General features: G+C 39.4%; 1 protein-coding gene across 4 annotated transcripts in view; it reads right to left on the bottom strand.

Annotated features, from left to right (window-relative positions):
• PALLD (palladin, cytoskeletal associated protein) overlaps positions 1-26,680 on the bottom strand; it is a 524,810-nt gene that overhangs the window by 451,347 nt on the left and 46,783 nt on the right. The window lies entirely within an intron of this gene.

Here is a 26,680-nt window from a genome sequence, read left to right as displayed (position 1 = left end):
CTAGAACCTGTGTGCTGCCATTTTTGCGGTTTTAACTGCAAATTTCTTATCCATCATTTGTTTATGTCTGATCGTTAACATCTGCCCTTTGACAACTGTAACTGTCATCCCACTCAAACAATCATTCGAACAACGAATGAAGCAAAATCTAACATCACACAAAATGACTTCTTTTGTTTATCTGAAATGTATTACATGTAATTTGTTTTCTATATGCTTAGTCTTTGTTTGCACCCCTTCTGCAGTAATTCAAAACTTCACTGACTCTGGGAGGTTATTGCTTAAAAAACCTCACTGTCATCGCATTGGCTCACCTGCTTTAAATTGCACAGCTTCAATAGAGACTTCCTTTCATTTTGGACATGCTTGGCTATTGCAAGAAGGGTTTTTTACATATGGTCAAGAAACTTTAAATTATATTCCTGCTAATATTAGTGAAGTGCAATGTTGCCTCAGCCAGCTGATTCCTGTTTTGCTTTCCAAACAACAAGTTCACATGAACCATCCAGCACCAGATTTATATTTTATACAATTTGGCCTCTGATTTTAAAATTGGTACCTTAGGATCTTTATGGGTGCTGTTTATGTAATGTATTTCTTTCATTTTACAATATATGTATTAGAGCTTTAAATCCCAGTAGATCCTCTCTCACATTGCCTCAGAGTCAAGTTTTGGCCCTATATTAACAACTGCAAGGATGCTCCTCTCCTGATTATAATCCTTTTATTAACCCCACTTATGGCGATATTTCATCTAACAAAACAAAAAGGAGTGAGATGTAGAGGTGAGAGACAGGCGAAAGTCGTGTGCGGAAAACTGCCCCCCCCACCGCTTGTATCTTTGCTCTGCATCTATCTTCTCCCCCCCCCTCACATCACCATGGTGACGTGAAAGTGCGCAGGTCTGTGTGACCTTGCCAGTTTGATAAGGCTGGCTGGTGAACAACAAGTTTCCCTGTTTATGGCCTCTAGCTTTTTACTCTTGAGGATTGGTAAAGGATTTTAGCCAATGAAATGCTATTGTCATGCTGTATCTTTTGCTATTTGTAAACCTCTATATAAACAATAAAAGGCTGCGTGCGAGTGGCCATTTCTTTGCACCCTTCAATGACTAAGGACTGATTACTACAAATTTTCTTTATTAATGCTTTCCCACTCGGTACTTCCATTGCTTTCCACTTTTGAGCAAATAGTATCCTTGCTTCTGTGACCACATGGATAATTAAATATGTGTCCTCTTTATTTACATTTTTCTCTAGTATTCCTAATAGTAATGTCTCCGGTTTGTATTGTATGTTTTGCCTAGTCATTTCTATTGCCCAATCCCAGACCATACGCCAGTATACCTGTGCTTCTCTACATGTCCACCATACATGAAAAAAGGTACCCTTTTCTTTTTTTACATTTCCAGCACATAGATGAATATCCGTTATACATTTTAGCTAATCTGGCCGGAAGGAGATACCATCTGTAAACCATCTTATACAGGTTTTCTTTATATGATGTCACCACTATAATTTTGTTATTTCGTTCCCATATTTGCTGCCATTGATCCATATTTATATTATATCCTAGATCTATTGCCCATGTCACCATTGTTTCTTTAACCTGCTCCTCATATATCTTATGTTCCAACAAGTGTTTATAAATATTCTTTATTTGTTTTTTCTCCAGGCCCAGCAGTATTTTATCTAACCCCGTATCTTGTCTGTTAATTCCCCATTCTTGCTTATCCTTCATGTATCTTGCTTGTATCTGGAGATAAGACCATCACTCCATGTCTATTCCTAAAACAACAAAAAGGTATTTGTGATACTTTATTGATTTTATTGATTAAAATAGTCTCTAGACAGCAGTTTTTAACATAATAAATCTATCATTAGCATACAGATGTATGCTGCAACAGAACAGTATGGCTATTTATGTTTATATATTTTAGAAGCTATGAATTGTTCCTGTAAAAGATATATGAGAAATGGAAAACCATCACCTTAGTCTTTCTGCTGTAGTATAAGAACAGTTATATAATTAGCAGATTTTTTTAGGTTTAGTTCATCCTTTCCCACAAATGCTGCTTTTCCTATGAAATTCACTTGCATATTTGTTTTCCGCTATAATTTTATTTCTCTTGGTACCTTATTGTTTAATACTCACTTAAAACAAATAAGGGACCTAAAAAAGAAACATCTGCATATTAAAACTGAATAGAAAATTAATTTTAAATACCATGATTGCAATGATTTGAGAAGCTTACATAGAATTAATCTGCTTCTCATATTGAAGAAGATGGCTATCTCTTTTCCAACTGTGGAATACATCACTCTGAATTACAGTGAGGTTTATCTGTTTTTTTATTAACATATAGAAAAGATCTATATAATAGTTTAAGGATCAGTACACTGTAAGAATGCAGCCAGACATTAGTTAGCATAATGTAAACTCAGTTCAATTAGACATATGGCAGTAAGTCTAACCTAAAATATTTTCACTGCAGGATTAATATATTATTCATATATTTTTGTTCTGTTCTCCATATTATAATAACCTAATACAGTGTGAAATGAAGTTAGTGCTTCTAAAGATATGCGATCTTTAATTTGCTTGATAAGATTGCTTTCCAAACTAGAAAAAATAATTAATGAAAATTCTAAAACTATACCATTTAGATATATCAAGGGGGTGGGGTGGGGAGGTTCAGTCCAGTTCTGAATATTTCTGCATGTAGATTTTTCAAGATAGGAAACTGTCATGTCTGGAATTGAGATACATTATTTTTTGTCAGGTCTCAGGTAACAACTAGCTAGGATTCAATCATATATTATTGAATATGCCATATGACTTGATTAACAATAAGGCAAAACTAATGGTATCACACATCACACCAAACTAACATTACGTAGGAACAAGGTCACTATGACATGTCCAGCAAACTATGGCTAACAAATCAGAGAGCATGTGTAAATAAATGCCTGTTTAAAAGGGGTTCTGACTGGGTTCATTTACTGCATTTATGTTACTTTAGAAGAAAGATATATAGAACTCTATGAACGCCATTGTGAAAGGGTGGAAAACAATATTATGGTTCGTTGCACAGTCAGCCAGATATTTAGACTAGATTTGGTATGTTTAGCCATGGTGGCACAGTGGTTAGAATGCAGTATTGCAGACTAATTCTGCTGATTGCCAGGGATTTGATCCTCACAAGCTCAAGGTTAACTCAGCCTTGCATCCTTCCGAGGTTGGGAAAATGAGGACCCAGACTGTTGGGGGCAATATGCTGACTCTGTAAACAGCTTAGTGAGGGCTGTAAAGCACTGTGAACTGGTATATAAGTCTAAGTGTTATTGCTATTGCTATCTAGTCCTTCCCAAGGACTTGGGATAGGCAAATGTGGATGATTTATGGTATTAAAGGTATTGTCAAAGGATGTAAGCTGTTCCAAGTAAAGCTGCCTTTTGCAATTGACTGATGGTGAATTTGTCAGTGCCAATGGTGTTCAAATGGTGCTCCAACTGTTTTGAGATTGCATCTAAGGTGGCTATTACTGTGGGTACTATCTTTGCTTTCTTTAGCCACAGTCTTTCTACTTCTGTTTGTAGGTCTTTGTATTTTGTTATCCTCTCCAATTCTTTTTCTTCTATTTTCCTGATTCCAGGTACTGCCACATCACTATCCAGATTGTTTTGTCTTTCTTATCAACAATTGTTAAGTCTGACATGTTATGCGGCAGATGCCTGTCCATTTGAATTCTAAAGTCTCAGAGCATTTTAGCTTCTTCATTTTCTATTATTTTATTTTATGGACCCACCAGTTTTTGCTTGCAGGCAAATGGTATTTTAACTAACAACTACAGTATTTGCATCTTCATGAAATATTTAATATATAGGTAGGAAGAATGGGAATGTTACAAAAGTATATGTCTAGAAGTCAATGTAAAATATGGATATTCTATTTATATATATATAAAAATATTTTATTGATTTTCTATTTTTACAAATCAGTGCTTCATAAACAACATGGTGACTGAGTCCATTAATAATTCGGTGATACATATAAGTTTTTCTAACCAAGTCCAAAGTTACCCCTACCAATACATCCTCTCTTCTTCCGGTAATAACAATTTTTCGCATTAGGCAAATACAATTCTTATTATTGTTAGCAGACATACAGTTGCATATCAACATTTATTACACTTTTCTAATCATATCATTAATATCAGTTTAAAATATCTTTCCTAGCCAAAGCATATCTTAATTGTGTTTGCATTCAATTTCCACGTATTTAATCCATGGCCTATTTTTGCTTTTTTTTTTCAATTTTAATTCCCCATCCATGTTCAAAGTATCCAATCATTTATAATTTCAAAACAGGGCAACCAAAAGAATCCCTTATTCCAAGTTCTTAACATATTCTTATTTCCCTTTTCATACCAAGATATACTATTCTGGTTACAAATCCTAACTTTCTAATTATGATAATACTTCTATTTCTAATAATCTATTCTTAACCATATTCAAACCTCTAATGAATAAAATAGCATCCCCTCTAATAGGTCAAAGCTTCTATTTCCTTCAGTCTTATTCTGGCTTTCTTTCTTGCCAACTAACTTTCCAAGTTAGTGCATTTAAGTCATCAAAAATGATTCCTCTATTTTTATATATATAATTTGGAACAAGAAAAACAATGTAGTTAAAATGCTTTTAGAAGAGCTAGCCCATTGATATTCTTCTCTGGTTCCCCACAGTTTTGTTAATGACTTTATCTTCCATTTCATCAGCTTTCCTTTCTTATCATCCAATATGTTCTGAGAACTTGGTTTATAAAAAGTCTTTTCTGTTTCCAATATTATCATTATATCTTCTGAATTTTCATTTATTTGAGTCTGTAATATATTTCCTTCTTTAAATCATCAATCTTTGCGTCAGCATTCTCTAGTTTTCCTTCTATTTTCTGGGTTGCTGGTTCCTTCTCTGTAGTTATCTTCTGCATTTGTATATTTGAGTTAGCAAATTGTTCTTTTATCACCTTTGTGTTGTTAGTAACCTGTTCACAAGCTAGAATAATTGTTTTTTATATTAATTTCAGCATGGAGAATATTTATTTCTATGTTTCATCAATATTTTCTTGGTGATATGGCAGGTTAAGGCTGCTGGGAACAGATGTTAAAGATGATGTTTTACTATTTAACGCTGAGTCTGAAACATCCATTTTATTTTGTTGAATTTTATTTTAGCTTTATAAGTAGCCTTTATAGATTTATCCAACCAACTGTCCGTTCCTGAATCTTTCCTAAGCAGATATAAGTAAAGTTCAATTTTTCTGTCCAATAAGAAATATATCCTTTCTGTCCAGGGAGAAAAAAGAATCATTGAGGGTTGTTTAACAGCCAAAATTTATAATCCAAAGTGTTCCATATATTTCTTCCACAAAAAAGAATAAATCCACAATACAGTTCTGGAAGTCAGTACTTATGTTCAAAATTCAGACAGGCCAAGTTTAGAATGTTTATCATCTTTGCCATATAGATAAGCAGCCCCCAAGCCTGTTCCTTTTTTCCCCTCAGCTGTAATTTTCAATAATAAAATAATTCCAAGGCCAGTCAAAACCTTATCTAATTCTGGGCTTCAAGCCAGATTTCTTTTAGGCATAAATAAGTTGTAGTGCTGCAATTCACCACTAGATGTCATCAACACCACTTTCTGATTTTTAAATCCAAAACATATTGTTAAACTTTTCAAGTCTTTTTCTTTAGAAGAAATAAAAATAAAAAGATCTTAAAAAACACTTTTAGTCCCCCAATTTTCAAACTGTAAGTATATTTTAGTTCCTGTTGAGTCTTATAGGTTCGCCAGGATCCCCAAGTATTAATTCACTGCTTTTCTTTTCTGAGGGAGTGGGGCAAAAATTCCCTTTCCCTCTTTCATCGGGGGAAATACTTTGGGCGGCTTTTCAGGAAGAGGTCTCAAGATCATAAAGAAAGGATCAGGTCTCACCCAGTTTCATCCACTTTGCTGTAAAAATGCTTGGTAGTGCATTTTTAACTTCCATAGTCCACAGCCAGTCTTTCCGTTGCCAATTTGGAGGGCTTCCTCAAATCAAACAGGTGGGGTGCCACCCCCTGCAATCGACGAGCATCTCCTCCTTGCTTTCTGCCTCTATGGGGTGACTTTCGACCCTTTCCAGGGTCCCCCAGTAGGGCGAAACCAAACACGAGAGACGGAGCCCCATCCTCAACTGTCTGCATCACTGCGAGATCCCAACTGGAAATCGGATATTCTATTTTTATAGAGAAGTCAAAGCAATTGAGATCAGTTAAAGGCCAGTCATAATGGATGTGATACCTTCCAGCAAATAATTAATAGGGAAAGGTTGAATTTATGTTGAGAATGCCTATCAATAATCTATTAATAATCAGTGTATGGAAGCAAGCTTTGAAACATTCTTTCAAGTCAATATCCATGTCATTATTAGCAGTGCAGGAGAATGTTATAAATAAATAGCATGACCCTCAAGTGAGAATGTTTACCCTTGCAAAGGGTGGTATGAGATATTCCGATTACACTTTCGGCCATATGAGAAACTAGTACTATAATAGATTTCATCTTTGTATGTCTTTACTGTATAGTAGATGCATAAAAAATATGATGCTGTATATACTAAAATATATTGCACAGGCTCCCTATTTTTATTTCCTGATTAGAATACAGAAAAAGTTAACTTATAAACCTATAGAAGTAATACTACATCACGTCTACCATTCTCCAACTTAGGAACACTGGACATCTGGGAGTTGAATCTAATACATCCAGAAGTCATCAGGCTGAGGAAAGCTGTATTACATTCACAAAATGATCCAGGTGTGTCTTCTGGACAGAGCTATCAGTTCAATACATTCTGCAGCTGTTTCATTTTAAACTCTTTCACAAATTCATAAGAAAATGAAGAACAATGGAGAGTTGTGAAGGAAAGAGAACATAAATACGAAGGAAGGGATTACTAATGTAGGATAATATTTCTAACTCGGGATTGAGATGAAGGAATTCTAAATGGAAAGCAACATGGAAAGATCCAGAAAGAATCTATATCTGGGGTGTCCAACCTTGGCAACTTTAAGACTTGTGGACTTCAAATTTGCAGATGACACTAAACTGGCAGGAATAGCCAATACCCCAGAAGACAAGCTCAGGATCCAAAGAGATCTTGACAAACTTGAACAATGGGCCCGATCCAACAAAATGAGTTTTAATGTGGAGAGAAGCAAAGTTTTACATTTAGGCAGGAAAAATAAAAGGTATAAGTACAGATTAGGCAAAAACAGTAACTGGCTCAAAAACAGTAACTGTGAGAGAGACCTTGGAGTCCTAGTGGATGATCAGTTGAATATGAGCCAGGAGTGTGCAGCAACAGCCAAAAAAGCTAATACAAACCTGGGTTGTATAAACAGAGGCATAGAATAAAGATCACGTGAAGTATTAGTACCACTTTATAAAATCACACCTGATAAGACCTCATCTGGAATACTGCAACCAATTGTGATCACCATACTACAACAAAGATGTTGAGACTTTGGAAAAAGTTCAGAGAAGAGCAACTAAGATGATCCAAGGCCAGGAGACTAAAACAGATGAAGAACGGCTGCAGGACTTGGGTTTGGCTAGTCTAAAGAAAATAAGAAGTAGGGGTGACATGATAGCCAGTATTTGAGGGGCTGCCACAAAGAAGAGGGGTCAAATTATTCTCCAAAGCATCAGAGGGCAAAACAAGAAACAATGGTTGGAAACTGATCAAAGAGAGAAGCAACCTGGAATTAAGGAGAAACTTTCTAACAGTGAGGACAATTAACCAATGGAACAGCTTGCCTTCAGAAATCATGGGTGCTCCATCACTGGAGATTTGTAAGAAGAGACTAGACAGTCACTTGTCTGAAATGGTATAGGTTCTCCTGCTCAAGCAGGTGGTTGGACTACAAGACCTCTAAGGTCCCTTCCAGTTCTATTCTATTCTATTCTATTCTATTCTATTCTATTCTATTCTATTCTATTCTATTCTATTCTATTCTATTCTATTCCAGATTGATTTCCATATAGGTTGGGCAGTTTATAAATGTGAATTATTAATGAATAAACTTGTTCTTAAGGGAAAAAGAGATTTCTGTAACCATATCCCATTCTCAAAAACTTGGTAAAGACACCGCAAGTATCTTGTTTTCTATGAAGTAAGGCTGTCAAGAACTTTATATGTATTCAAAATAAATTTGTATTCCACGGGTTTCCCAAGAGCTCAGCAGAATTGTCTAGAGCAGTAGTGTCAAACTGCCGGCCTATGGGCCAGATGCATCATGGCAAAACTACACCCACCCCATTGCCAGCAATGGAAAAAAAAGTCATGATATGTCGCAATATGTCACGTGATATTGCAAGTTTGATACCCGTGGTCTAGAGGATTGCTGGGGAAATTCCCATAGGAGCTCAAAAGAGGACCCAATTGAACAATGACTAGCTTCAAACAAACAAGAATTATCTGACTATGGCAATGGACTTCTGTCAGGGAGCAAAGTGGGTGTAAATGAACTCTTAATTTGTCTCCAGCCATAACAAGGAGACCCAAGCTCAGCAACACATCCACATTGCATCTGTGAATTATTGGCAGGCTTCAAATTAAGTTGTTATTTGCTCATCACTAAACCTTTAGACTTTCCCCCAAACTCTCTGAAATTCAAAAGCCTGCCTTGTAAATCAATACACAGGCCTTGGAAGGCCACCAGGTGGTAATAATGGCAAAGCTCTTCCTTCTTGTCATTACTAATCCCCCCTTCATTCCTTGGAACCTAGACTAAATTAGGATTTAATTTCATAAGCAGAATAAGATAAGGGAAACATAACATCTCCAGGGATGGGAGAGAAAAATAAAATAAAATAAAGAAGGGGCATACACTGACACATAGCATGAGTAGTGATGTTGGTGCTCTGTTCTGGGCACTAACTCGTATATGTTCTAACAGCTGTTCCTGTAATGTTCAATGTTCTAACAGCTGTTCCTGTAATGACCATCCTCCCTGTAAATGCTCTGTTCCTTTAGAACTCCCTTTTTGAAGCATCTTAACCTCTTAAGAAGTAGTTTGGTTCACACATTGCACCCAACTACGGTGAGGATGTTTCTTGACCATCTAAATATGAACTTAGAACCATTATAATTTATTCAATAAACATTGGTTAAACAAGTTATGTGTCAAGTTAATGTGTGAAGTAGCTCTCTGTTTTCTTTTGTATCTTTCTTTGGTTGCCTTTTGATTCCTAGTACCTCATAAATTATAATATTATGTATTTACTGTTACTTTTCCAATGTAGATGTCTAGATTTAATTGAACAATGCAGCAAAACTATTTTGCATTAACAATAAAGTTTTCTTTTAAAATTCAACAAATTGGGAACACCTATATTTTGGGATTCAGCATATCAGTGGAGGTTTAAATTGCTAATTGAAGGTTTGCTTGCAGATATCCCACTCGCTGATCTGAACAAAATTACAGTTTAACATTATTTCTGTGAGTTAACTAGCTATGTAAAATCACATGCTTTCAGATCATATCAGAAATGAAATCTGAATTATTATGCCCCCTAGTATTACAAAATTCCATTATCTGTCTGGCTTCAGATAGAACAGGGGTGTCAAATTGGTGGCCTGCAGGCTGGATGCATCATGCCCACCTCAGCCCCTCAAAGGGAAAAAACAATATGAATGCATTTGGGTCAATATAAAAGGGAGAAAAAATGACATTGCCAGAGATGTATACTATAGGCCACCCAACCAAACAGAGGAAATAGATGAACTTTTTGCTAGTCAGTTAACTAAAGTATGTAGGAAGCAAATCACAATAGTAATGGGGGACTTTAACTATCCTGAAATCAACTGGGAAACAAACTCTGACCAAGTGGAAGATCAAACAGATTCCTGACAAACTTAGCAGACAACTTTGTCTCCCAAAAAGTAGAGAAGGGAACTAGGGGATTAGCCATTTTGAATCTAATTCTCACTAACAGGGATGAAATGATAGAAGGTGTTAAAGCCACAGGAACTTTGGGAGGTAGTGATCATGCAATATTGAAATTCAACATTATGAAAGCACAAGCAATAGAACACAGTCAAACTAGAGTAACTTAGAGAGGGCTTGGGAAGGATTCCATGGATCAGAATCCTCCAGGGGAAAACAACTCAAGAAGCTTGGGAAATTTTGAAAAGTGAGATAATAGAAGTCAAAAATAACAAAAAAAAACTTCTTTCAATATGTAAAAAACAAAAAAAGTGAAGGAAATGATTGGTCCATTAGTGGGTGAAAGTGGCAAGAAGGTGACAAGCAATAGGGAGAAAGCAGAACTATTTAACTTGTTTTTTGCATCTGTCTTTACACAAAGGGAAAAAACAGACCAACCTATCAAAAATAGTGCCATAAAAAAACAGTATAGAAACACAAGTTAAGATAGGCAAGAAAAGGGTAAGTGAGCACCTGTCCAGCCTAGACAAGTTCAAATCAGCAGGACCAGATGGATTACACCCCAAGATTCTCAAGGAACTGGCAGATGTGATCTCAGAACCACTGAACTATATTTTTCAAAGATCTTGGAGCAATGGGGAACTACCAGAGGACTGGAAAAGAGCTGATGTAGTTCCCATCTTCAAAAAAGGGGGAAAAAGTGGATCCAGGAAATTACAGACCTATCAGCATGACCTCAATACCTGGGAAGATTCTGGAAAAGATAATCAAACAACGAATCAGCGAACACCTAGAGCAGCGGTTCTCAACCTGTGGGTCAGGACCCCATTTGGGGTCGAACAACCATTTCACGGGGGTCGCCAAACAATGCAGTCCGCCATTTTTTCCCCCTTTTCCTTAGCTGTGCTACTCCCTTTTATTCTATTGGCTTTTGAAAGCCAATAGAATAGACTCTCTTAAATAGAGTCTAATTCTATTGGCTTTCAAAAGCCAATAGAAATTGTCCAGGCTGTCTCTGCCCTGCTGAGCCCGCCAAAAGTCCCATTCTGCAAACGGTGCTGCAAGTTGTCTGCAGCGAAGGCGAGCTGTCTGGAAGTTTCCACCCATCCCTGCTGAGCAACTACTAAAAATGTAAGTAAAAGAGGGCCAGGGGTGAGAGGTGGGAGGCCAGCGGGTGCAGGGAGGGTTGCTGGCGCGCGTGCGGCCCGGCGGGTGCCTTACCTCCCTTGGGCTGGGCCAGCTGGTGGCCCAGCCGGTGGTCGGCCTATGCCGTCTCTGCCGCTTGCCAGCTACAACTCAGCCGGCGCAGGGGGCGGCACCACGCATACACGGTGTTCCCGGGCAGGGAAAGTCCTTGACTTACGACCGGTTGGGTAGTCCTCGACTTACGACCGGTTGGGTAGTCCTTGACTTATGACTGGTTGGGGGTCACGGCATTAAAAAGGTTGAGAACCACTGACCTAGAGGCAAACAAAATCACTACTAAAAGCCAACATGGGTTTGTCAAAAACAGATCATGCCAGACAAACCTTATTGCATTCTTTGACCAAGTGACAAAATTAGTGGACCAGAGGAATGCTGTGGATATAATTTACTTGGACTTCAGTAAGGTATTTGATAAGTAGATCACAAGCTACTACTCGATAAGATAGAAAAATGTGGGTTAGACAGCATCACCACCAGATGGATTCGTAGCTGGCTGACCGGCTGTATTCAATGTGTGGTCCTCAATGGAACTGCATCTACATGGAGGGAAGTGTGTAGTGGAGTGCCCCAAGGCTCTGTTCTGGGCCCAGTGCTCTTCAACATCTTCATCAACGATTTGGACAAGGGGATAGATGGGGAACTCATCAAATTTGTGGATGACACCAAGCTGGCAGGAATAGCCAACACTCCAGAAGACAGGCTTAAGATACAGGAGGACCTGAACACTGGGCACTATCTAACAAAATGGAATTCAATGGTGAAAAAAGAAAGGTTCTACATTTAGGCAAGAAAAACCAAATGTACAGGTATAGTATAGGGGGTACCTTGCTCTATAGTAGTAACTGTGAGAGGGATCTCAGACTCCTAGTGGACAATCATTTAAATATGAGCCAGCAGTGTGCTGCAACTGCCAAAAAAGCCAACACAGTGCTAGGCTGCATTAACAGAGGGATAGAATCAAGATCATGTGAAGTATTAATGCCACTTTACAATGTCTTGGTAAGGCCACACTTGGAATACTGCATCCAGTTTGGGTCACCGCGATGTAAAAAAGATGTCGAGACTCTAGAAAGAGTACAAAGAAGAGCAACAAAGATGATTAGGGGACTGGAGGCTAAAACATATAAGGAACGGTTGCTGGAATTGGGTAAGTCTAGTTTAACGAAGAGAAGGACGAGGGGGGACATGATAGCAGTGTTCCAAATCAGGGGCTGCCACAAAGAGGAGGGAGTCAAGCTACTCTCCAAAGTGCCTGAAGGCAGGACAAGAAACAATGGATAGAAACTAATCAAGGAGAGAAGCAACCTAGAACTAAGGAGAAACTTCCTGACAGTTAGAACAATTAACCAATGGAACAACCTGCCTCCAGAAGCGGTGAATGCTCCAACACTGGAAGTTTTTAAGAAGAGACTGGACAGCCATTTGTCTGAAATGGTGTAGGGTTTCCTGCCTGAGCAGGAGGTTGGACTCGATGACCTCCAAGGTCCCATCCAACTTTATTATTATTATTATTATTATTATTATTATTATTATTATTAGATATGTCACAATACATCACATGACACAATCGAGTTTGATACCCAGGAGATAGAATAACATTTAGTTGAAGATAATGAGAATTACGCAGTCATGAAGAGTTATATCCTCACTGAAATGTATTTCAAGTTCTACTTGCCACCAATTTTTGCAGTTAAAATTATGGTAAGGGGACAACTTAATAGAAAGTAGCATGATGAAATTAACTACAGTACAGCAAGTAAACAAGTCTGAGACATTCTCAAAATTTTATTCTCATTATACAGCTGCTGTGCATTAAAAAGGAAGGTAAACATCTTTACACATAATTTTTAATAGATCCACAAATAGGTCATACTGAGCCTAGTGAAGCAAATTCAGAGAATGTGCATAGAGTTGCACATTTAGATGTTTAGAATAATGTTTAGTATAATCTGGTTCTGGTGATTAATAATGGAACAAAAGGCATACTAGTTCATTTTAAACCTCTGAAAAGTTTTTGAGAAAAAAAGACAATTTTATATTTTCATAACAGCAGTAAAACAATCCAGCAAAAATCCAGTTTTGTGACAAAACATATTTTTTCTAGAAATAACACATGTATGATATTAGATGTTAGACATTTGTTTTCATTTACTTCCTCAGTGGGCACAATGTGTTTGTGAACAGAATCTATGAAATTACAGTTGTGTTTTGTATGATTTCAGCCAATTTTATATTAAAAAGTTAAAAACAAAAGAGAATACAATTTTTGGTGGAAGACAATGTGAACTTTTTCAACTCTACATATTCTACAGTCTTAGTGCTGCTGTAGAAGTAATGGTTAACTCAGGGGTGATTGATGTTAGTCATGTTAGTCACGGGAAAAAGTGTGGTAAAGCCAAACAGCAAGTCAGAACCAATGGATAAACCATGAGGTATAGTCAAGAAGCAAGCCAGAAGGTGAAGCAGTAGTATAGGTTAGGATCAAACAGTGGTACCAAAGAGGGGTTTTTTTTTGTATCTCTTTTTATGTCAATGAGTGGCTGTCTGAATTTTTACAGCTCTGATAAAACACACTGGGAAAACATGATTGAAAATGATGACTTATGTATAATTAAGTAAATTAATGAGGAGAATAAGAATGGAAAGCACTGCTTGTATGTGAAAGTAAATACTATAAATTTAAAAATAAAGTCTACCAAAGGATAAGTGACAAATCTGTTGACTTCACACTCCTTTAAGGAATACATTTGATATGAAAATGTAACCAATATGTTTAGCTTCAGAAGGCATTATTTTCATTGTTATTAAGTCACACATGGTGTCTGTGTTCATGCTCACAATAACCAATTCAAACCTGTTTTGCTAAATTAAAGAGTTAGGATGCCTTTAGAAGCAAGACATTTAGATTCATTTTTTTTTCAACTTCCCATGTTTGGCCCAGACATTAATTCTATATTGTGTAGGTTCATATATGGGATGCATGCTTAAACACTATTTCCATTATAATTGTTTGTGAGGAAGAGATCAAGTATAATCTCTAGTGGATTAGTAGTTAATACCTAAGGAATAATTTTAATTACAAATGTTTGCTTGTCACAACCCACGAGAAGAATTAAGAAATTTCAAAAAACCAAAATATTTATACTTAAGCATGCTTAACCGTGATTTCCTAAATTAATCAATTTTATGGGTTTGTACAACACAATTATATTGTAGGCTATCATATTGTAGAAATTGAACTTCTTACTGGTGGAAATAGAGGCATAAATAAACTAAAATATTGGTATTATATTTGTAACAATTTCTATGTGTAGATAGAGGTAGCCCTCAACTTATGACCACAATTGAGTCCAAAATTTCTGTTACTAAGTGAAACATTTGTTAAGTGAGTTTTACCCCATTTTATAACCTGTAAGGACCTGCCCCAGCTAGCCCTCTCAGGAAAGCATGACTCTTGATTCCAGATGGTTATTAAAAGAACTTTTACCGAGAGACGGTGGTTGCAGTAAAGCCAAGTGGAATGTAACAGTCTCGCACAAAGCAAAAAGCTATTCTTCCCATTCAAATCCCAACTCCCAGTCCATCAGCAGCCAATGTAGAGTCACAATGTTGTTTTGAGAACTCCAAAGTAGAGATGAGATAACAAGTCATTCTCAAAGTGCAGTGACCTTGGAGGCAGGCAGCAATGGCTGAGAGGGAGTCCATCCATTCTGTGGAACAATCCCCCTCCCTAATTCCCAAACGGTTACAGCAAAAGCGAAAGCATGCAAAGAATGTACTCCTGAGAGCTTCCTCCTCCCCCTCCAACAGAAAGGCAGGGCCCCAGAAGGGGACATGACATACTGCCCCCCCAAAAGAAGGGATTACATCAGCAGAACATAACAAAAGGGAGAAAAAGATAATATTAAAACAATAATACCACATTAATTTAAGTTTATTGGGGTACTGATTATGAAAACATTTACTAATCTAGGGACTCTAACATGGCAGTAATCTACCCACTCATTCTGGAGTCCTTCCATCTGACTAAGTATTAAAGAAACACCCCCCCCCAAGCTTATTGGAGTCCAAAATTTCTTTAACCTCAAAATGCTGTTCCCCTTCTATCATGAAAGGTTCAGGAACAGGGGAAGGAGCTGGTCTAAGGGACGAGGAAATCTCCAGTTTTAAATCTCAGTGAAAAACCGAATGGACCCGGTGAAAGGACTTAGGCAAATCCAGCTCAGTTGTGACCGGGTTAATAATACATTTAAAAGGAAAGGATCCCACAAACTTGGGGCCTAGCTTCTTTGATGGTTGAAGCGACTATAAGTAGTGGGTGGAGAGGTAAAGTTGATCTCCCACATTGAAAGGCTTAGGTTCAATTCTCTTCTTGTCAGCTTGGGTTTTATATGCCTCCACAGCCTTTGCAAGGGCTTTTCGCATGGTCAGCCAAATGTGCTATAATTGGGTAACCCAGCCCAGTATTGTAGGTTCATTTGCAGGGAGTTCGGGCATAGGTTTAAAGTTTTGAGCAGTAGCCACTCAAAATGGGATGTACAGAGTTGTTGTATGCCACTTCAACAAATAGCAAAAGATCAATTGTCTTGCTGATAATTGATAAAGCATCTAAGGTACTGTTCCAAAACTGAGTTCACTCGTTCACAACCTCCATTCATTTGCAGATGATGGCTGGGACTGAGTCCTTGGTCAATACCAAGTAGGTCCAGAAAAGCCCCCCAGAACATGGAAGGGAACTGCACCCTCTGTCTGAAATAATGTGCTGGGGTGCGCCCTGCAACCTGTAAATGTGGTGCAGGAACAACTTGGCGAGCCCCCGTGTCATCGGAATCTTCTGGCATGGGATAAAATGCACCTGCTTGGAAAACGAATCAGTTACAACCCAAATGACAGTATTTTCCACATTTTCAGGAAGTTCCACAATAAATTTCTGCCTAATGTGCTGATGGCTCAGTATTGTCAAAAGGAGCTCCAGTGTCTTCCCTTGCCACTGCTTAGCTAAAGCACACATAGAGCAACTGGCCACATAGCTTTCAATGTCTTTTTTGAGAGATGGTCACCAAAATTGCCTTTTTATTAAGTGTAATGTCTTCACAAAGCCAAAATGCCCTGCCAGTTTGGAATCATGGCAAATTCTTAGGATTTTTAGTTTCTGACTGGTTGGAATATATAACTTCACTCTGATCAAGGCTAATCCATCCTGAACTGAGCAACATTACTGTGAGTTTGGAACCATTTATCATCTGTCAGTGCAGCTTTAAAGGCAACTGCCAAATAATCTTCTATGGAGGGTTTTCCTTGCCCTGTGCTCAGGGGTTACTTGAGCCACCAGCTGAAGTAATGGATCAGTGTTTAATTACATCAGCTTTGGGACAGTTGTATTGCAGCATATGTAACAATGCATTGGCTAGGAAATTTTTCCCACCCGGGAGGTAGCATAGTGTGAAATCAAAGTGGTTGAAGTACTGGACCCACATTATCTGTTTAGGGGAGAGCTTATGAGGGTTTTTCAGGGTCTCTAGATTGTTGTGATCAGTCCATACTTCAAAAGGTATTTTACTCCCTTCTAGGAAGTGCTGCCAGAAAAGAAGTGCCCACCCGATAGTGTAGGCCTCTTTCTCCCACACTGCCCATCTTTGTTCAGTTTCAGATAGTTTTTTGGAGGTGTAAGCACAGGGTTGCAACTGCCCACTTTCATTTTCCTGCAGAAACACCACCCCTACTGCCACATCTCTTGCATCTGCTTGTACGGCAAATGGCTTGGTTGGGGTGCTTTAGAACTAATTTGGCCACAGATAGATGCTTAAATTTTTTGAATGCAGCTTGACATTCCATTGACCATTTTAATGGTTGACTGGGCTTAGGTTTGTCCTTCCCTTTTATTTTTAACAAATCCGTGATGGGGAGGATTATTTGAGCAAATGAGGGGATGAATTGTCAGTAAAAATTGGTGAATCCTAGGAAGCTCTGCAATTTATTCATTTATTTATTTATTTATGAGACTTATATACTGCTTTAAGTGCAAGCACTCTCTAAGCGGTGTACACCAGTAAGCAATGTATATATATATTTACATTGCCCCCAACAATCTGGGTCCTCATTTTACCTACCTCGGAAGGATGGAAGGCTGAGTCAACCTTGAGCTGGTGAGATTTGAACCGCTGACCTGCTGAACACAGTCAGCTAAAGTGGCCTGCAGTACTGCACTCTAACTGCTGCGCCACCTCGCCACCTCGGCTCCTGGTGTAGGGTGGTGCCCACTCTAGCATGACATGGACCTTTTCAAGATCCATTTCAATTCCCTCATGGGAAATACAGTAGCCCAAGTAATCTATCTTGCTCTGGTGGAATTCACATTTAAAGAGTTTAGCATATAATTTGGCAGCCTGCAGCTTTTGAAAAACAGTTCTAACAAACTGTTCACATGCTCCACCTTGGTCTTGGTGTAGATTAAAATATCACCAAGATACACCAGGACACCTTTATATAAGTGGTCACGTGGGACCTCATTTATTAATTTCATAAAAACCAGAGGGACTCCATGTAGTCCAAATGGGAGCACTCTAAACTGGAAGCAACCCAGTGGACAATTAAATGCGATCTTCCATTCGTTCCCTTCTCTGATTTTCACACAGTAATATACTTCCCGCAGGTCCAATTTAGTGAAAATTTTGCCCTTAGCTAAATGGGCTAACATGTTTTTCATCAGGGGTAGGGGGTACATGTATTTAACCCTCTATAATCCACACATAGACAAAAGGTCCAATCTTTGTTTTCTTGGAATAAGACTGTGACCCGAAGTTTTGTGGTTTGATGAAGCCTGGGGTTAAATTCTTATCAATGAACAATCACAATTCTTGTCACTCTCTAGGGGTCAACGAGTACAGCTTTGATTTGGGATCCAGTAGGATTTCTACAGCGCAGTCAGTAAGTTGGTGGGGAGGAAACTCATCCGATTCCTTTTCACTTAAACACCTCTTTGAGATCTCAGTATTCCTTAGGGATGACTGGGAAGTCCTTCCCCTGCATAGCAGCCCCTAGTTCATGCTGAGGGGCATTTGCCTTTGGATTCTTCTGCTGGGTTCAGGAGGGGCGACTCATTCAAAATTTTAATAGCCCCTTTCTCCTATTCACATAAAGATTCCACTTTTTCAGCCACACCAGCCCTAGGACCAGAGGTCTCTCCATCCCAGGGGCTACTATGAAGCTCAAAACCTGTAAATGGGCCCCAATTTGCATCCCTATGGGCTCAGTAGTGAAAGTTGCTGGGATGCCTCCTGCAATAGAGCTATCTAATTGGCAGAATGTGACTGGGACTATTAGCCGCCTTAATTGGATTCCCAGTTCACCAAGCATGTGGTACACCCCCCATAGCCTCCCCCTCCAGCAGAATGGCAGGGCCCCAGAAGGGGACCTGACATGATGTTTCTTGCCACAGTTTTTAAGTAAATCATGGCAGCTTTAAATTAGTTAACATGGATGTTAACTGAATCAGGTTTCCCCACTGACTTTGCTTGTCAGAATTTTGCAAAAGGTGATGACATGACCCTGGGACACTTGCAACTGTCATAAATATGAGTCAGTTGCTAACTATCTAAATTTTGATCACATGACCATGGGGATGCTGCAATGGTTGTAAGTGCGAAACATGGTCATAAGTCGCTTTTTTCAGTGCTGTTGTAACTTTGAACAATTACTAAATGAACTGTTGTAAGTTGAGGACTACCTGTATATATGTGTGTGTGTACACACACAAACAAGAAGAAATTATTTTGTCAGAAGTTTGCTATATTTGAAGAATTTTAACAAATCAGAATGGGGCAAATATACATAGCATATATAACTTTCTTCAAAATAACTGGACAAATACAGTATATTAGTCCTCTTAAGGATTCAGATAGAGCATGGGATATAAATGAGCATTCCTTAAAGTGAAAGAGAACTTTTAAAAAGTGGCAAGGTAATATACTGTTTCATAAATGCTCTGAGACTGAAGGTGAACAGATAAGTAAACATTTTTTATTCATGTTTTAAAAGTTTTTGACTTCAAAACAGAATTACCTCTAAGTGAGCTGTAAAAGGAAAAAATATAAAATAATTAATAAATTAAATGTTATATTTCAGTAGTGTCTGATTCTTCAGAACCCCATGGACCCTAGTATGCCAGTCCCTCTCTGTCCTCCACAGTCTCTTGGAGTTTTTCCCAATTCATATTCATTGTGTCAATGACACTATCTAACCGTCTTGTCCTCTGTAGTCTCCTTGTCCTTTTGCCTTCAATCTTTCTCAATATCAAGGTCTTTTCCAATGAAGTTAATCCTCTACAATATCTAATATTTAAGTTTTTATATGAATTATTAATTATTGGCACCAAATTATGTAAAGTATCCCTGGATTTAAGCCTGACATGGATGACAACAAGGACACATGGCTTTATCCAGAATATTTTTTCAATTTCCCAGTTCAGCCTATAGCCATGAGATTTCTTGATGGACTTCCAGTTATTAACCAGAATTGATTCCACTTAGTGTTTTTCAGCTCAACTAAAGTTGGCTATGTTTTGCCACCTCATGTATAATAGTGAATTTCCTTGTTTCAAATAAAAATACAAGTTGCAATGTAATACACCAATCAGTGTTATTATAAGGGAAGGTTTTCCTTTGTGTTAAAAGCTGTCTTAGTAAAAACATAATAGGGTATAATAGTAAGTTACATAAAATTAGTGACAACAGAAAATGTTCACAGTCACCCAAACAGTGCCAAGAAATGACAGTATAACTAATATTTGGCAATGCATCAATGGTTGTGGATCCTTTTAATAAAGCAGTACTTCTTTAATCATAATTTATAGTTTAAACTTACTTAAATCCAAACATGAAATGGTAAAAGAGACTAGCTAGAAATGTTGATGGATGGCAAACTGCTGATTTATTTTGTGCCATTATTTAAGAAATATTCAGCGTCAAACTATTCTCCAAAGCACCTGAAGGCATGGATGGAAACTAATTTAAAACTCTTTGAAACTAATCAAAGAGAGAAGCAACCTAGAACTAAGGAGAAATTTCCTGACAGTTAAAACAATTAATCAGTGGAACAATCTGGCTCCAGAAGCTGTAAATGCTCCAAACTGGAAGTTTTTAAGAAGAGACTGGAATCCATTTCTCTGAAATGGTATAGGGTTTCCTGCCTGAGTGGGGGGTTGGACTAGATGACCTCCAAGGTCCCTTACAACTTTTTATTATTATTATTATTATTATTATTATTATTATTATTATTGCTGACTCTCTCTCTCCCTCCCTCCCTCCCTCCCTCTTTCTCTCTCTCTCTCCTGCCAGAACCCTGTCCTTCTATGGGCATGGAGTTTCTTGTTCTTTTCGGGGAGGGGGAAGCTTGGGGTTGCTGATGTGTATTTCCTTTTGCTCTGTTCCTTGCTCTATCCTCTTTGATGTTTCTCTATTGGGGTGAGAATGGAATGTGCCTCCAGCCATCTGCCTTATCTCCAAGTGTGAAAGAAGCAGTGAAGAGACACTTAACAGCCTTGGAAGTGGTGCCTTATCACTCCATTCCCACAGTGTTTTCACACCTGCAGATTGGCCTGTTTGAGCCATCTGGATGAACAATTGGGGTGGGGTTACTATTGATTCTTTTGGCCTACTGATTTGCATGGGAAACCTCAGATCCTGCCTTCTATTCCTGCTGTCAACATCTCCCAATAAAAGTTCCTTCTGAAATGATGTCCATTTCAAGAGTTCTGCTTTCTTGGGAGGACTGATTGAGGCAGGTACTTACATTAGGCAGGATCTGCAAAGTGGCCAACCCAGAGGGAGAATCCCTACCGTAGGGACTGTGCAAAAGATGTCAAACTATGGTGGTGAGAGAGGAGAAGGCAATCTTTGCGGGGAAGCTACCCCAAGGCTGGCCTGAATGGAAGCAGCTCAGATTCCGCCAGCTCATCTGATGAAGCCATGATCAGAGAAAGTCGGGAGAAGCCAAGATGGTTGATTGGCATTGGAAGGAAGAATGGGAGCGAAAGCCAGGAAGGTGGCCCTCAAGCATGGCAGCCACCAACCGGGGTGGAAGCGAGAGATGGAGAAGTCTCCCAAGAGAGAAGAGACCAACTCAATCCAACAACTTCCTCAAGTAAGCCATCAGCCTGATTGTAGAAGCCTTCAAGTCCCTGAAAGAGGAAGACCCCTGCCAGGGCTTGTTGGTGCAGGGGATGGCTGAGGAGGAATGCCAGGAGGGCGAGTTGGCAAACCCGGGCCCCTCTACCAGTGCATCAGAGGCTATAGAGGCCATGGCTGCAGCAGCCACCCCAGCATGAGTCATCCCAGCTGGCGGGATGGGCGCTGAGCCGAAGGAGAACCCACCAGGCTGGCTGGAAGGTCTTGCTTTTGGGAGTGAAATACAATGGGGCGCCTCAGCAACTGGGATTCTTCTTAGCCCATGTCCTGAGCTACATGAAGGAATATGGTCAAGACATCCCTAGTGACCAAGGATGGGTGAGTATGGCCCTGGAGGGAGTGGCAGCTCAATAGATGGTGACCCTGTATAACACCGATGCTCCTGAGCTCCAGAACTTCATGGCTGCTCTGAGGAGAAGGTTTGAGGACCTCTTAGCTGATAGGAAGGCCAGAGAACACATAAAAACTGTGTAGCAAGGTCGTTGTCTGGTGGCTGAGTATACAGAGGAGTTTAGAGACCTGGCATGCTGTCTCAACTGGTTGGAGGACATCCTAGTGGGTCATTTCAAAGATGGGCTGAACAATAACCTGTACCACACGTGCATCGCCAGGGGAGACCCAAACCACTTCCATGATTGGTGTATCCTGGCTGAGGAAGCCGAAATCGACCAAGCCCGGTCAGCAATGCCTGGGGTGAACCTGGAGATGCTCGCCCCTGGGGGAAAACAAGAGGCAGCAACCCACCCACCCCCCCACAGCTCTGCACTCAACAGCTTGCTTCAAGTGTAGTAAGGAGGGGCACCGGGCTGCAGAATGCCGTTCGAAAGCCCCTATGTGAAAACCTGACTGAGCAGGTGGAGGGAAGCCCAGGAAAATGCTGAAACAGCCCAGGGAGACCACCATGAAAAGTGCTGAGGTCATTGAGGTCCAAAATCCCGGGGGAAGGAACTCTGGCCCCAACTGAAAAACCACCCGACTCTCATGACAGCGACTCGGTAAGTGGATCCATTGAATCCCTCACCAGAACATAGAACCGTTGTCCAGGGAAAGGTGACCCTGAGGGCCCTACTGGACTCAGGTTGCACCCGTTGCCTAATAAGCCCAACCTTGGTGGGGATCCTAGGAATTTTGGTGAGGAGGTTGAAGAAACCAATTTTATTTGGACAATTAGATGGGTCCATCTCAGGAGCGATCCCAGCCACTCTTGCCACACAGCCTATCCAGCTCACAATGGGGGATCACACAGAGACTTTGACATTTATAGTAACCCCTGGCATGGAGTGGCCCCTAATATTGGGAATGACGTGGTTGAGGAAGTGGAACCCAAGGGTGGACTGGAGGACCGGAGAGGTTCCCTAAAGAGAGACCCACAGTACGGGGAGGGGGGGAGATCACAGGACGAAGAGAAAAGGAGGTGGTAGCAACTACAAAAGACCGGAGCTTGGAGACTGTGCCTGAGGAATACCAAGATTTAGCTGAGGTGTTCAGCGAGGAGCGGTCTGATGAACTACCCCCCCCCCCAATCGCTCGACTGACTGTGCCATTGAGATTGTACTGGGGCCAAACTACCTAAACCAAAAATTTACTCAATGACTCCATGGGAGCTGGAAGAACTATAGAAATTCATAGAGAAAAATTTGGCACGAGGTTTCATACAGCTGGCAAGACCAAAAATAGAGGCCCCGGTTTTATTCTGAGAAAAAAAAAAGAGGGATCGCTTTGCCTCTGCGTAGACTACAGGTCTTTAAACACAGTGTGTGAGAACAATATTTATCCCTACCACTAATGAAGGACGTGTTAGCCCACCTAGCCAAAGGAAAAATATTCTCAAAACTGGACCTACAAGAGGCATATTACCGGGTTAGGATTAAGGAAGGAGATGAATGTTTTAATATTTTATAGATTGTATTTTTTTTTCTTCTCTTTCCTTATATTTTTTATTTTTATCTCATCTTATTTTACTTCTTTTTTATATATATATATCTTTTCTTCTTTCTTTTCTCTTTTATTCTCTTTCTTTTTAAGTAATTTTTTTTCTCTTTTTTTAATACCTATGTTTTGTTTTGTTTTTTCATATATATTATTGTTAATTATCTTATAAGTTTAGTTAATGTATTTAGATATATTAATGGTTTATATTTTTTTAATTTTTTAAAAGATTTTTAGAAATTTTAATCAAGACTATATTCAGCTCTGGGAAGGTAGGGGGGATGGACTGGGAGGGTTGGGGTGGTTGGGTAGGGTTGTTTTTTGTTTTTTAATTTTTTTTTCTTTTCTCCTTATTCGTAAAAACTTTTAAAATTTTTCAATTAAAAAAAAAAGGAAGGAGATGAATGGAAAAAAGCATTCAACTGCCTCATGGGGTGGTTCCAATTTAAGGTACTCCCATTTGGACTGCAGGAAACGCCAGCAGTATTCATGCAACTAATCCATGAGGTGCTCCAGGAGCACCTCTACAAGGGGGTTCTTGTGTATTTGGATGACATCTTAATCTTTACCAAAACAAAGGAGGAGCATGTAAAGTTAGTCAGCATGGTACTAAATAGATTAAGGGCCACCTGACTCTATGCCAAGCTGTCAAAAAAAATTGACTGTCAGGAAAAAATTGACTATTTGGGGTATTGCATATTTCATAATGGGATAGAGATGGATTCAGAGAAAGTCAAGGCAGTGCTGGAATGGGCACTGCTGCGCACGAGGAGGCAATTGCAAAGTTTCCTGGGGTTCACTAATTTCTACCATCAGTTCATCCCTTCCTTTGCACAGATCACCTCCCCATTATCAATTTACTAAAATCGAAAGGGGAGGGTAAACCAACCATTGAAATGGACTATGGAATGTCACACTGCATTTGAGAAATTAAAAAGACTTTTCTCAGCTGACCCAGTCCTAAAATACTTAAACACAGAAAAACCTTTTGTTATACAGGCAGACGCTAGCGACATAGCAGTAGGAACAGTGCTGTTCCAAGAAAACCAAGAGGGCCAGCTACAAGGCTGTGCCAATACATCCAAGAAACTCACCGAAACAGAACAGAGGTGGGCAGTGTGGGAGAAGGAAGCCTATGCGGTGGGCTGGGCTTTCCTTATTTGGAGGCATTTCTTGGAAGGGAATAAAATCCCCTTCCAGGTATGAACTGATCATAAAAACATTGAAGCCTTTAAAAAACCCCAAGGAAACTGTCACTGAAACAAGTGAGGTGGTCCCAACATTTCCACTGGTTTAACTTCACTATTAAATACATACCTGGGGGGAAGAATTTCCTAGCCAACGCTTTATCAAGACTACCACAGTATAATAGTATAAAAACAGAAGTGGTGAATCCTCTTATGCCATCTAAACAGTTAGTGGCTCCAGTAATCACAAGGTTGCAGGCAAAGAAATCAAAACCCATAGATAGTGCAGCCAGAACAGAGTTCAGACAGAACCCTCCTGGGTTCTGCCCAGGCTTTTCATTTAGTCATCATCCACAAACGAATGGTGGGAAGAACGTTCGAACTCAGTATTGGAACAATATTTAAGATGTTTTATTAATTATCAACAGGACAATTGGACCGACCTACTTCCTTTCACAGAAGTGGCTTACAACAATGCTAAGCTGTTTAAAGTCAGGGGAAAAGTATACTTATCCACAAAGTATTTAAAATCTCTACAGCCATCGAAGAAATTAGTGTCAAAATTCATGGGACCATTCCCCATTAAAAGGGCCCAAAAACATTAAGAGAGGTTCACCCGGTATTTCATTGTAGCTTATTAAAATGTTAATTGAGTTATGGTTCCCTCTCCTCCATCTATTATGGTGGAGGGAGAACAGCACTTTGAAGTCAAGGAGATCCTGGGTTCCAGGAAACACCATGGATCAACACAATACCTAATAGCTTGGAAAGATCTCTCCTCTTCCCAGAATGAATGGGTGCACAAAAGATATGTCAGGGGTCCTAGGTTGTTAAAAAATTTTCATGCCCAGTATCCTGATAAACCCAACTAAACTGTATGTAGTTTTCTCTCCCTGTTATTATTTTCTTTCTCTCCAGGCGGATCTCTCATTTTTAAGGGGGGCAGCATGTCAGAACCCTGTCCTTCTATGGGCATGGGGTTTCTTGTTCTTTTCAGGTTCTGCCATTCTCCTGGGGGGGAGGAGGAAGCTTGGGGTTGCTGGTGTGTATTTCCTTTTGCTTTGTTCCTTGCTCTATCCTCTTTGATGTTTCTCTATTGGGGCGAGAATGGAATGTGCCTCCGGCCATCTGCCTTATCTCTGGCGTGGAAGAAGTGGCGCAGAGAGACTTAACAGCCTTGGAAGCGGCACCTTATCGCCCCATTCCCACAGCATTTTCACATCTGCGGATTGACCTGTTTGAACCATTGGGATGGACAGTTGGGGTGGGGTTACTCTTGATTCTTTTGACCTATTGATTCATGCAGGAAACCCTCAGATCCTGCCTTCTATTCCTGCTGTCAACATCTCCCAATAAAAGTTCCCTTTGAAATGATGTCCATTTCAAGAGTTCTGCTTTCTTGGGAGGACTGATTGAGGCAGGTCCTTAAACACTGTGTGTGTGTGTGTGTGTTTGTATGTGTGCGTGTGATGGATAAGATTCAGAGAACAAGATGACTTTGGCATTATTGTATTCCTGTTAACATAGATAATTCAGACAAATGGACTATATCAAATAGCGTATAACAACACTAGATGCACCTGAAAAGAATCCTCATTATTTACCATGTAGATTTAAAATGGAAGGGTTACTTTAGATTCTCTTAAAATATGGTAATGGAGGCAGAGTGTCAGGATTTTCTTCCTGTCTGGTAAATGTGTAAGGTGTAAATGGTGTAAGAAGGCACCCCCTCCCCCCAAAATTTACGCTTCAAAAAGAATTAACAATGGCACTTTCAAACTGCCACTCACCCATTGCAAAGTCTCTACTGTCTTGCTCGATATCCAAAGTAGGTTCTTCACTCTGCCAAAATAAACTGTTCCCTGTGGTCTGCCTGCTCAACATATTCATTATAAGCAAATAAATCTGTTCCAATTGGCTACTGGTTACTGTGATAGAAACACCCTATCTCCTCCAGGCAATAGTCACAATACTCCACAGCCATTTCATCCTGAATTACTAGGTTGTTGGTTTTCCTATGATAGGTTGTTAAAATACTGAATTTTTTTTATTAGTTCACTAGAGAACCATTGGTTTTTTAAAACAAAAAAACACAGGTGGATATTTTTTTTCCTTCCTCCCATTAGGTAAAACTGAATTTTGCAAGTTTCCTTTCTAACCTGACAGAATGGAATATAAAACTG

The sequence above is a fragment of the Crotalus tigris genome, unplaced genomic scaffold (assembly GCF_016545835.1).
Source record: "Crotalus tigris isolate CLP2741 ecotype Arizona unplaced genomic scaffold, ASM1654583v1 scf7180000024341.3516292, whole genome shotgun sequence".
In the NCBI taxonomy this organism is placed as follows: domain Eukaryota; kingdom Metazoa; phylum Chordata; class Lepidosauria; order Squamata; family Viperidae; genus Crotalus; species Crotalus tigris.
This window is presented reverse-complemented; position numbering and strand designations above follow the sequence as displayed.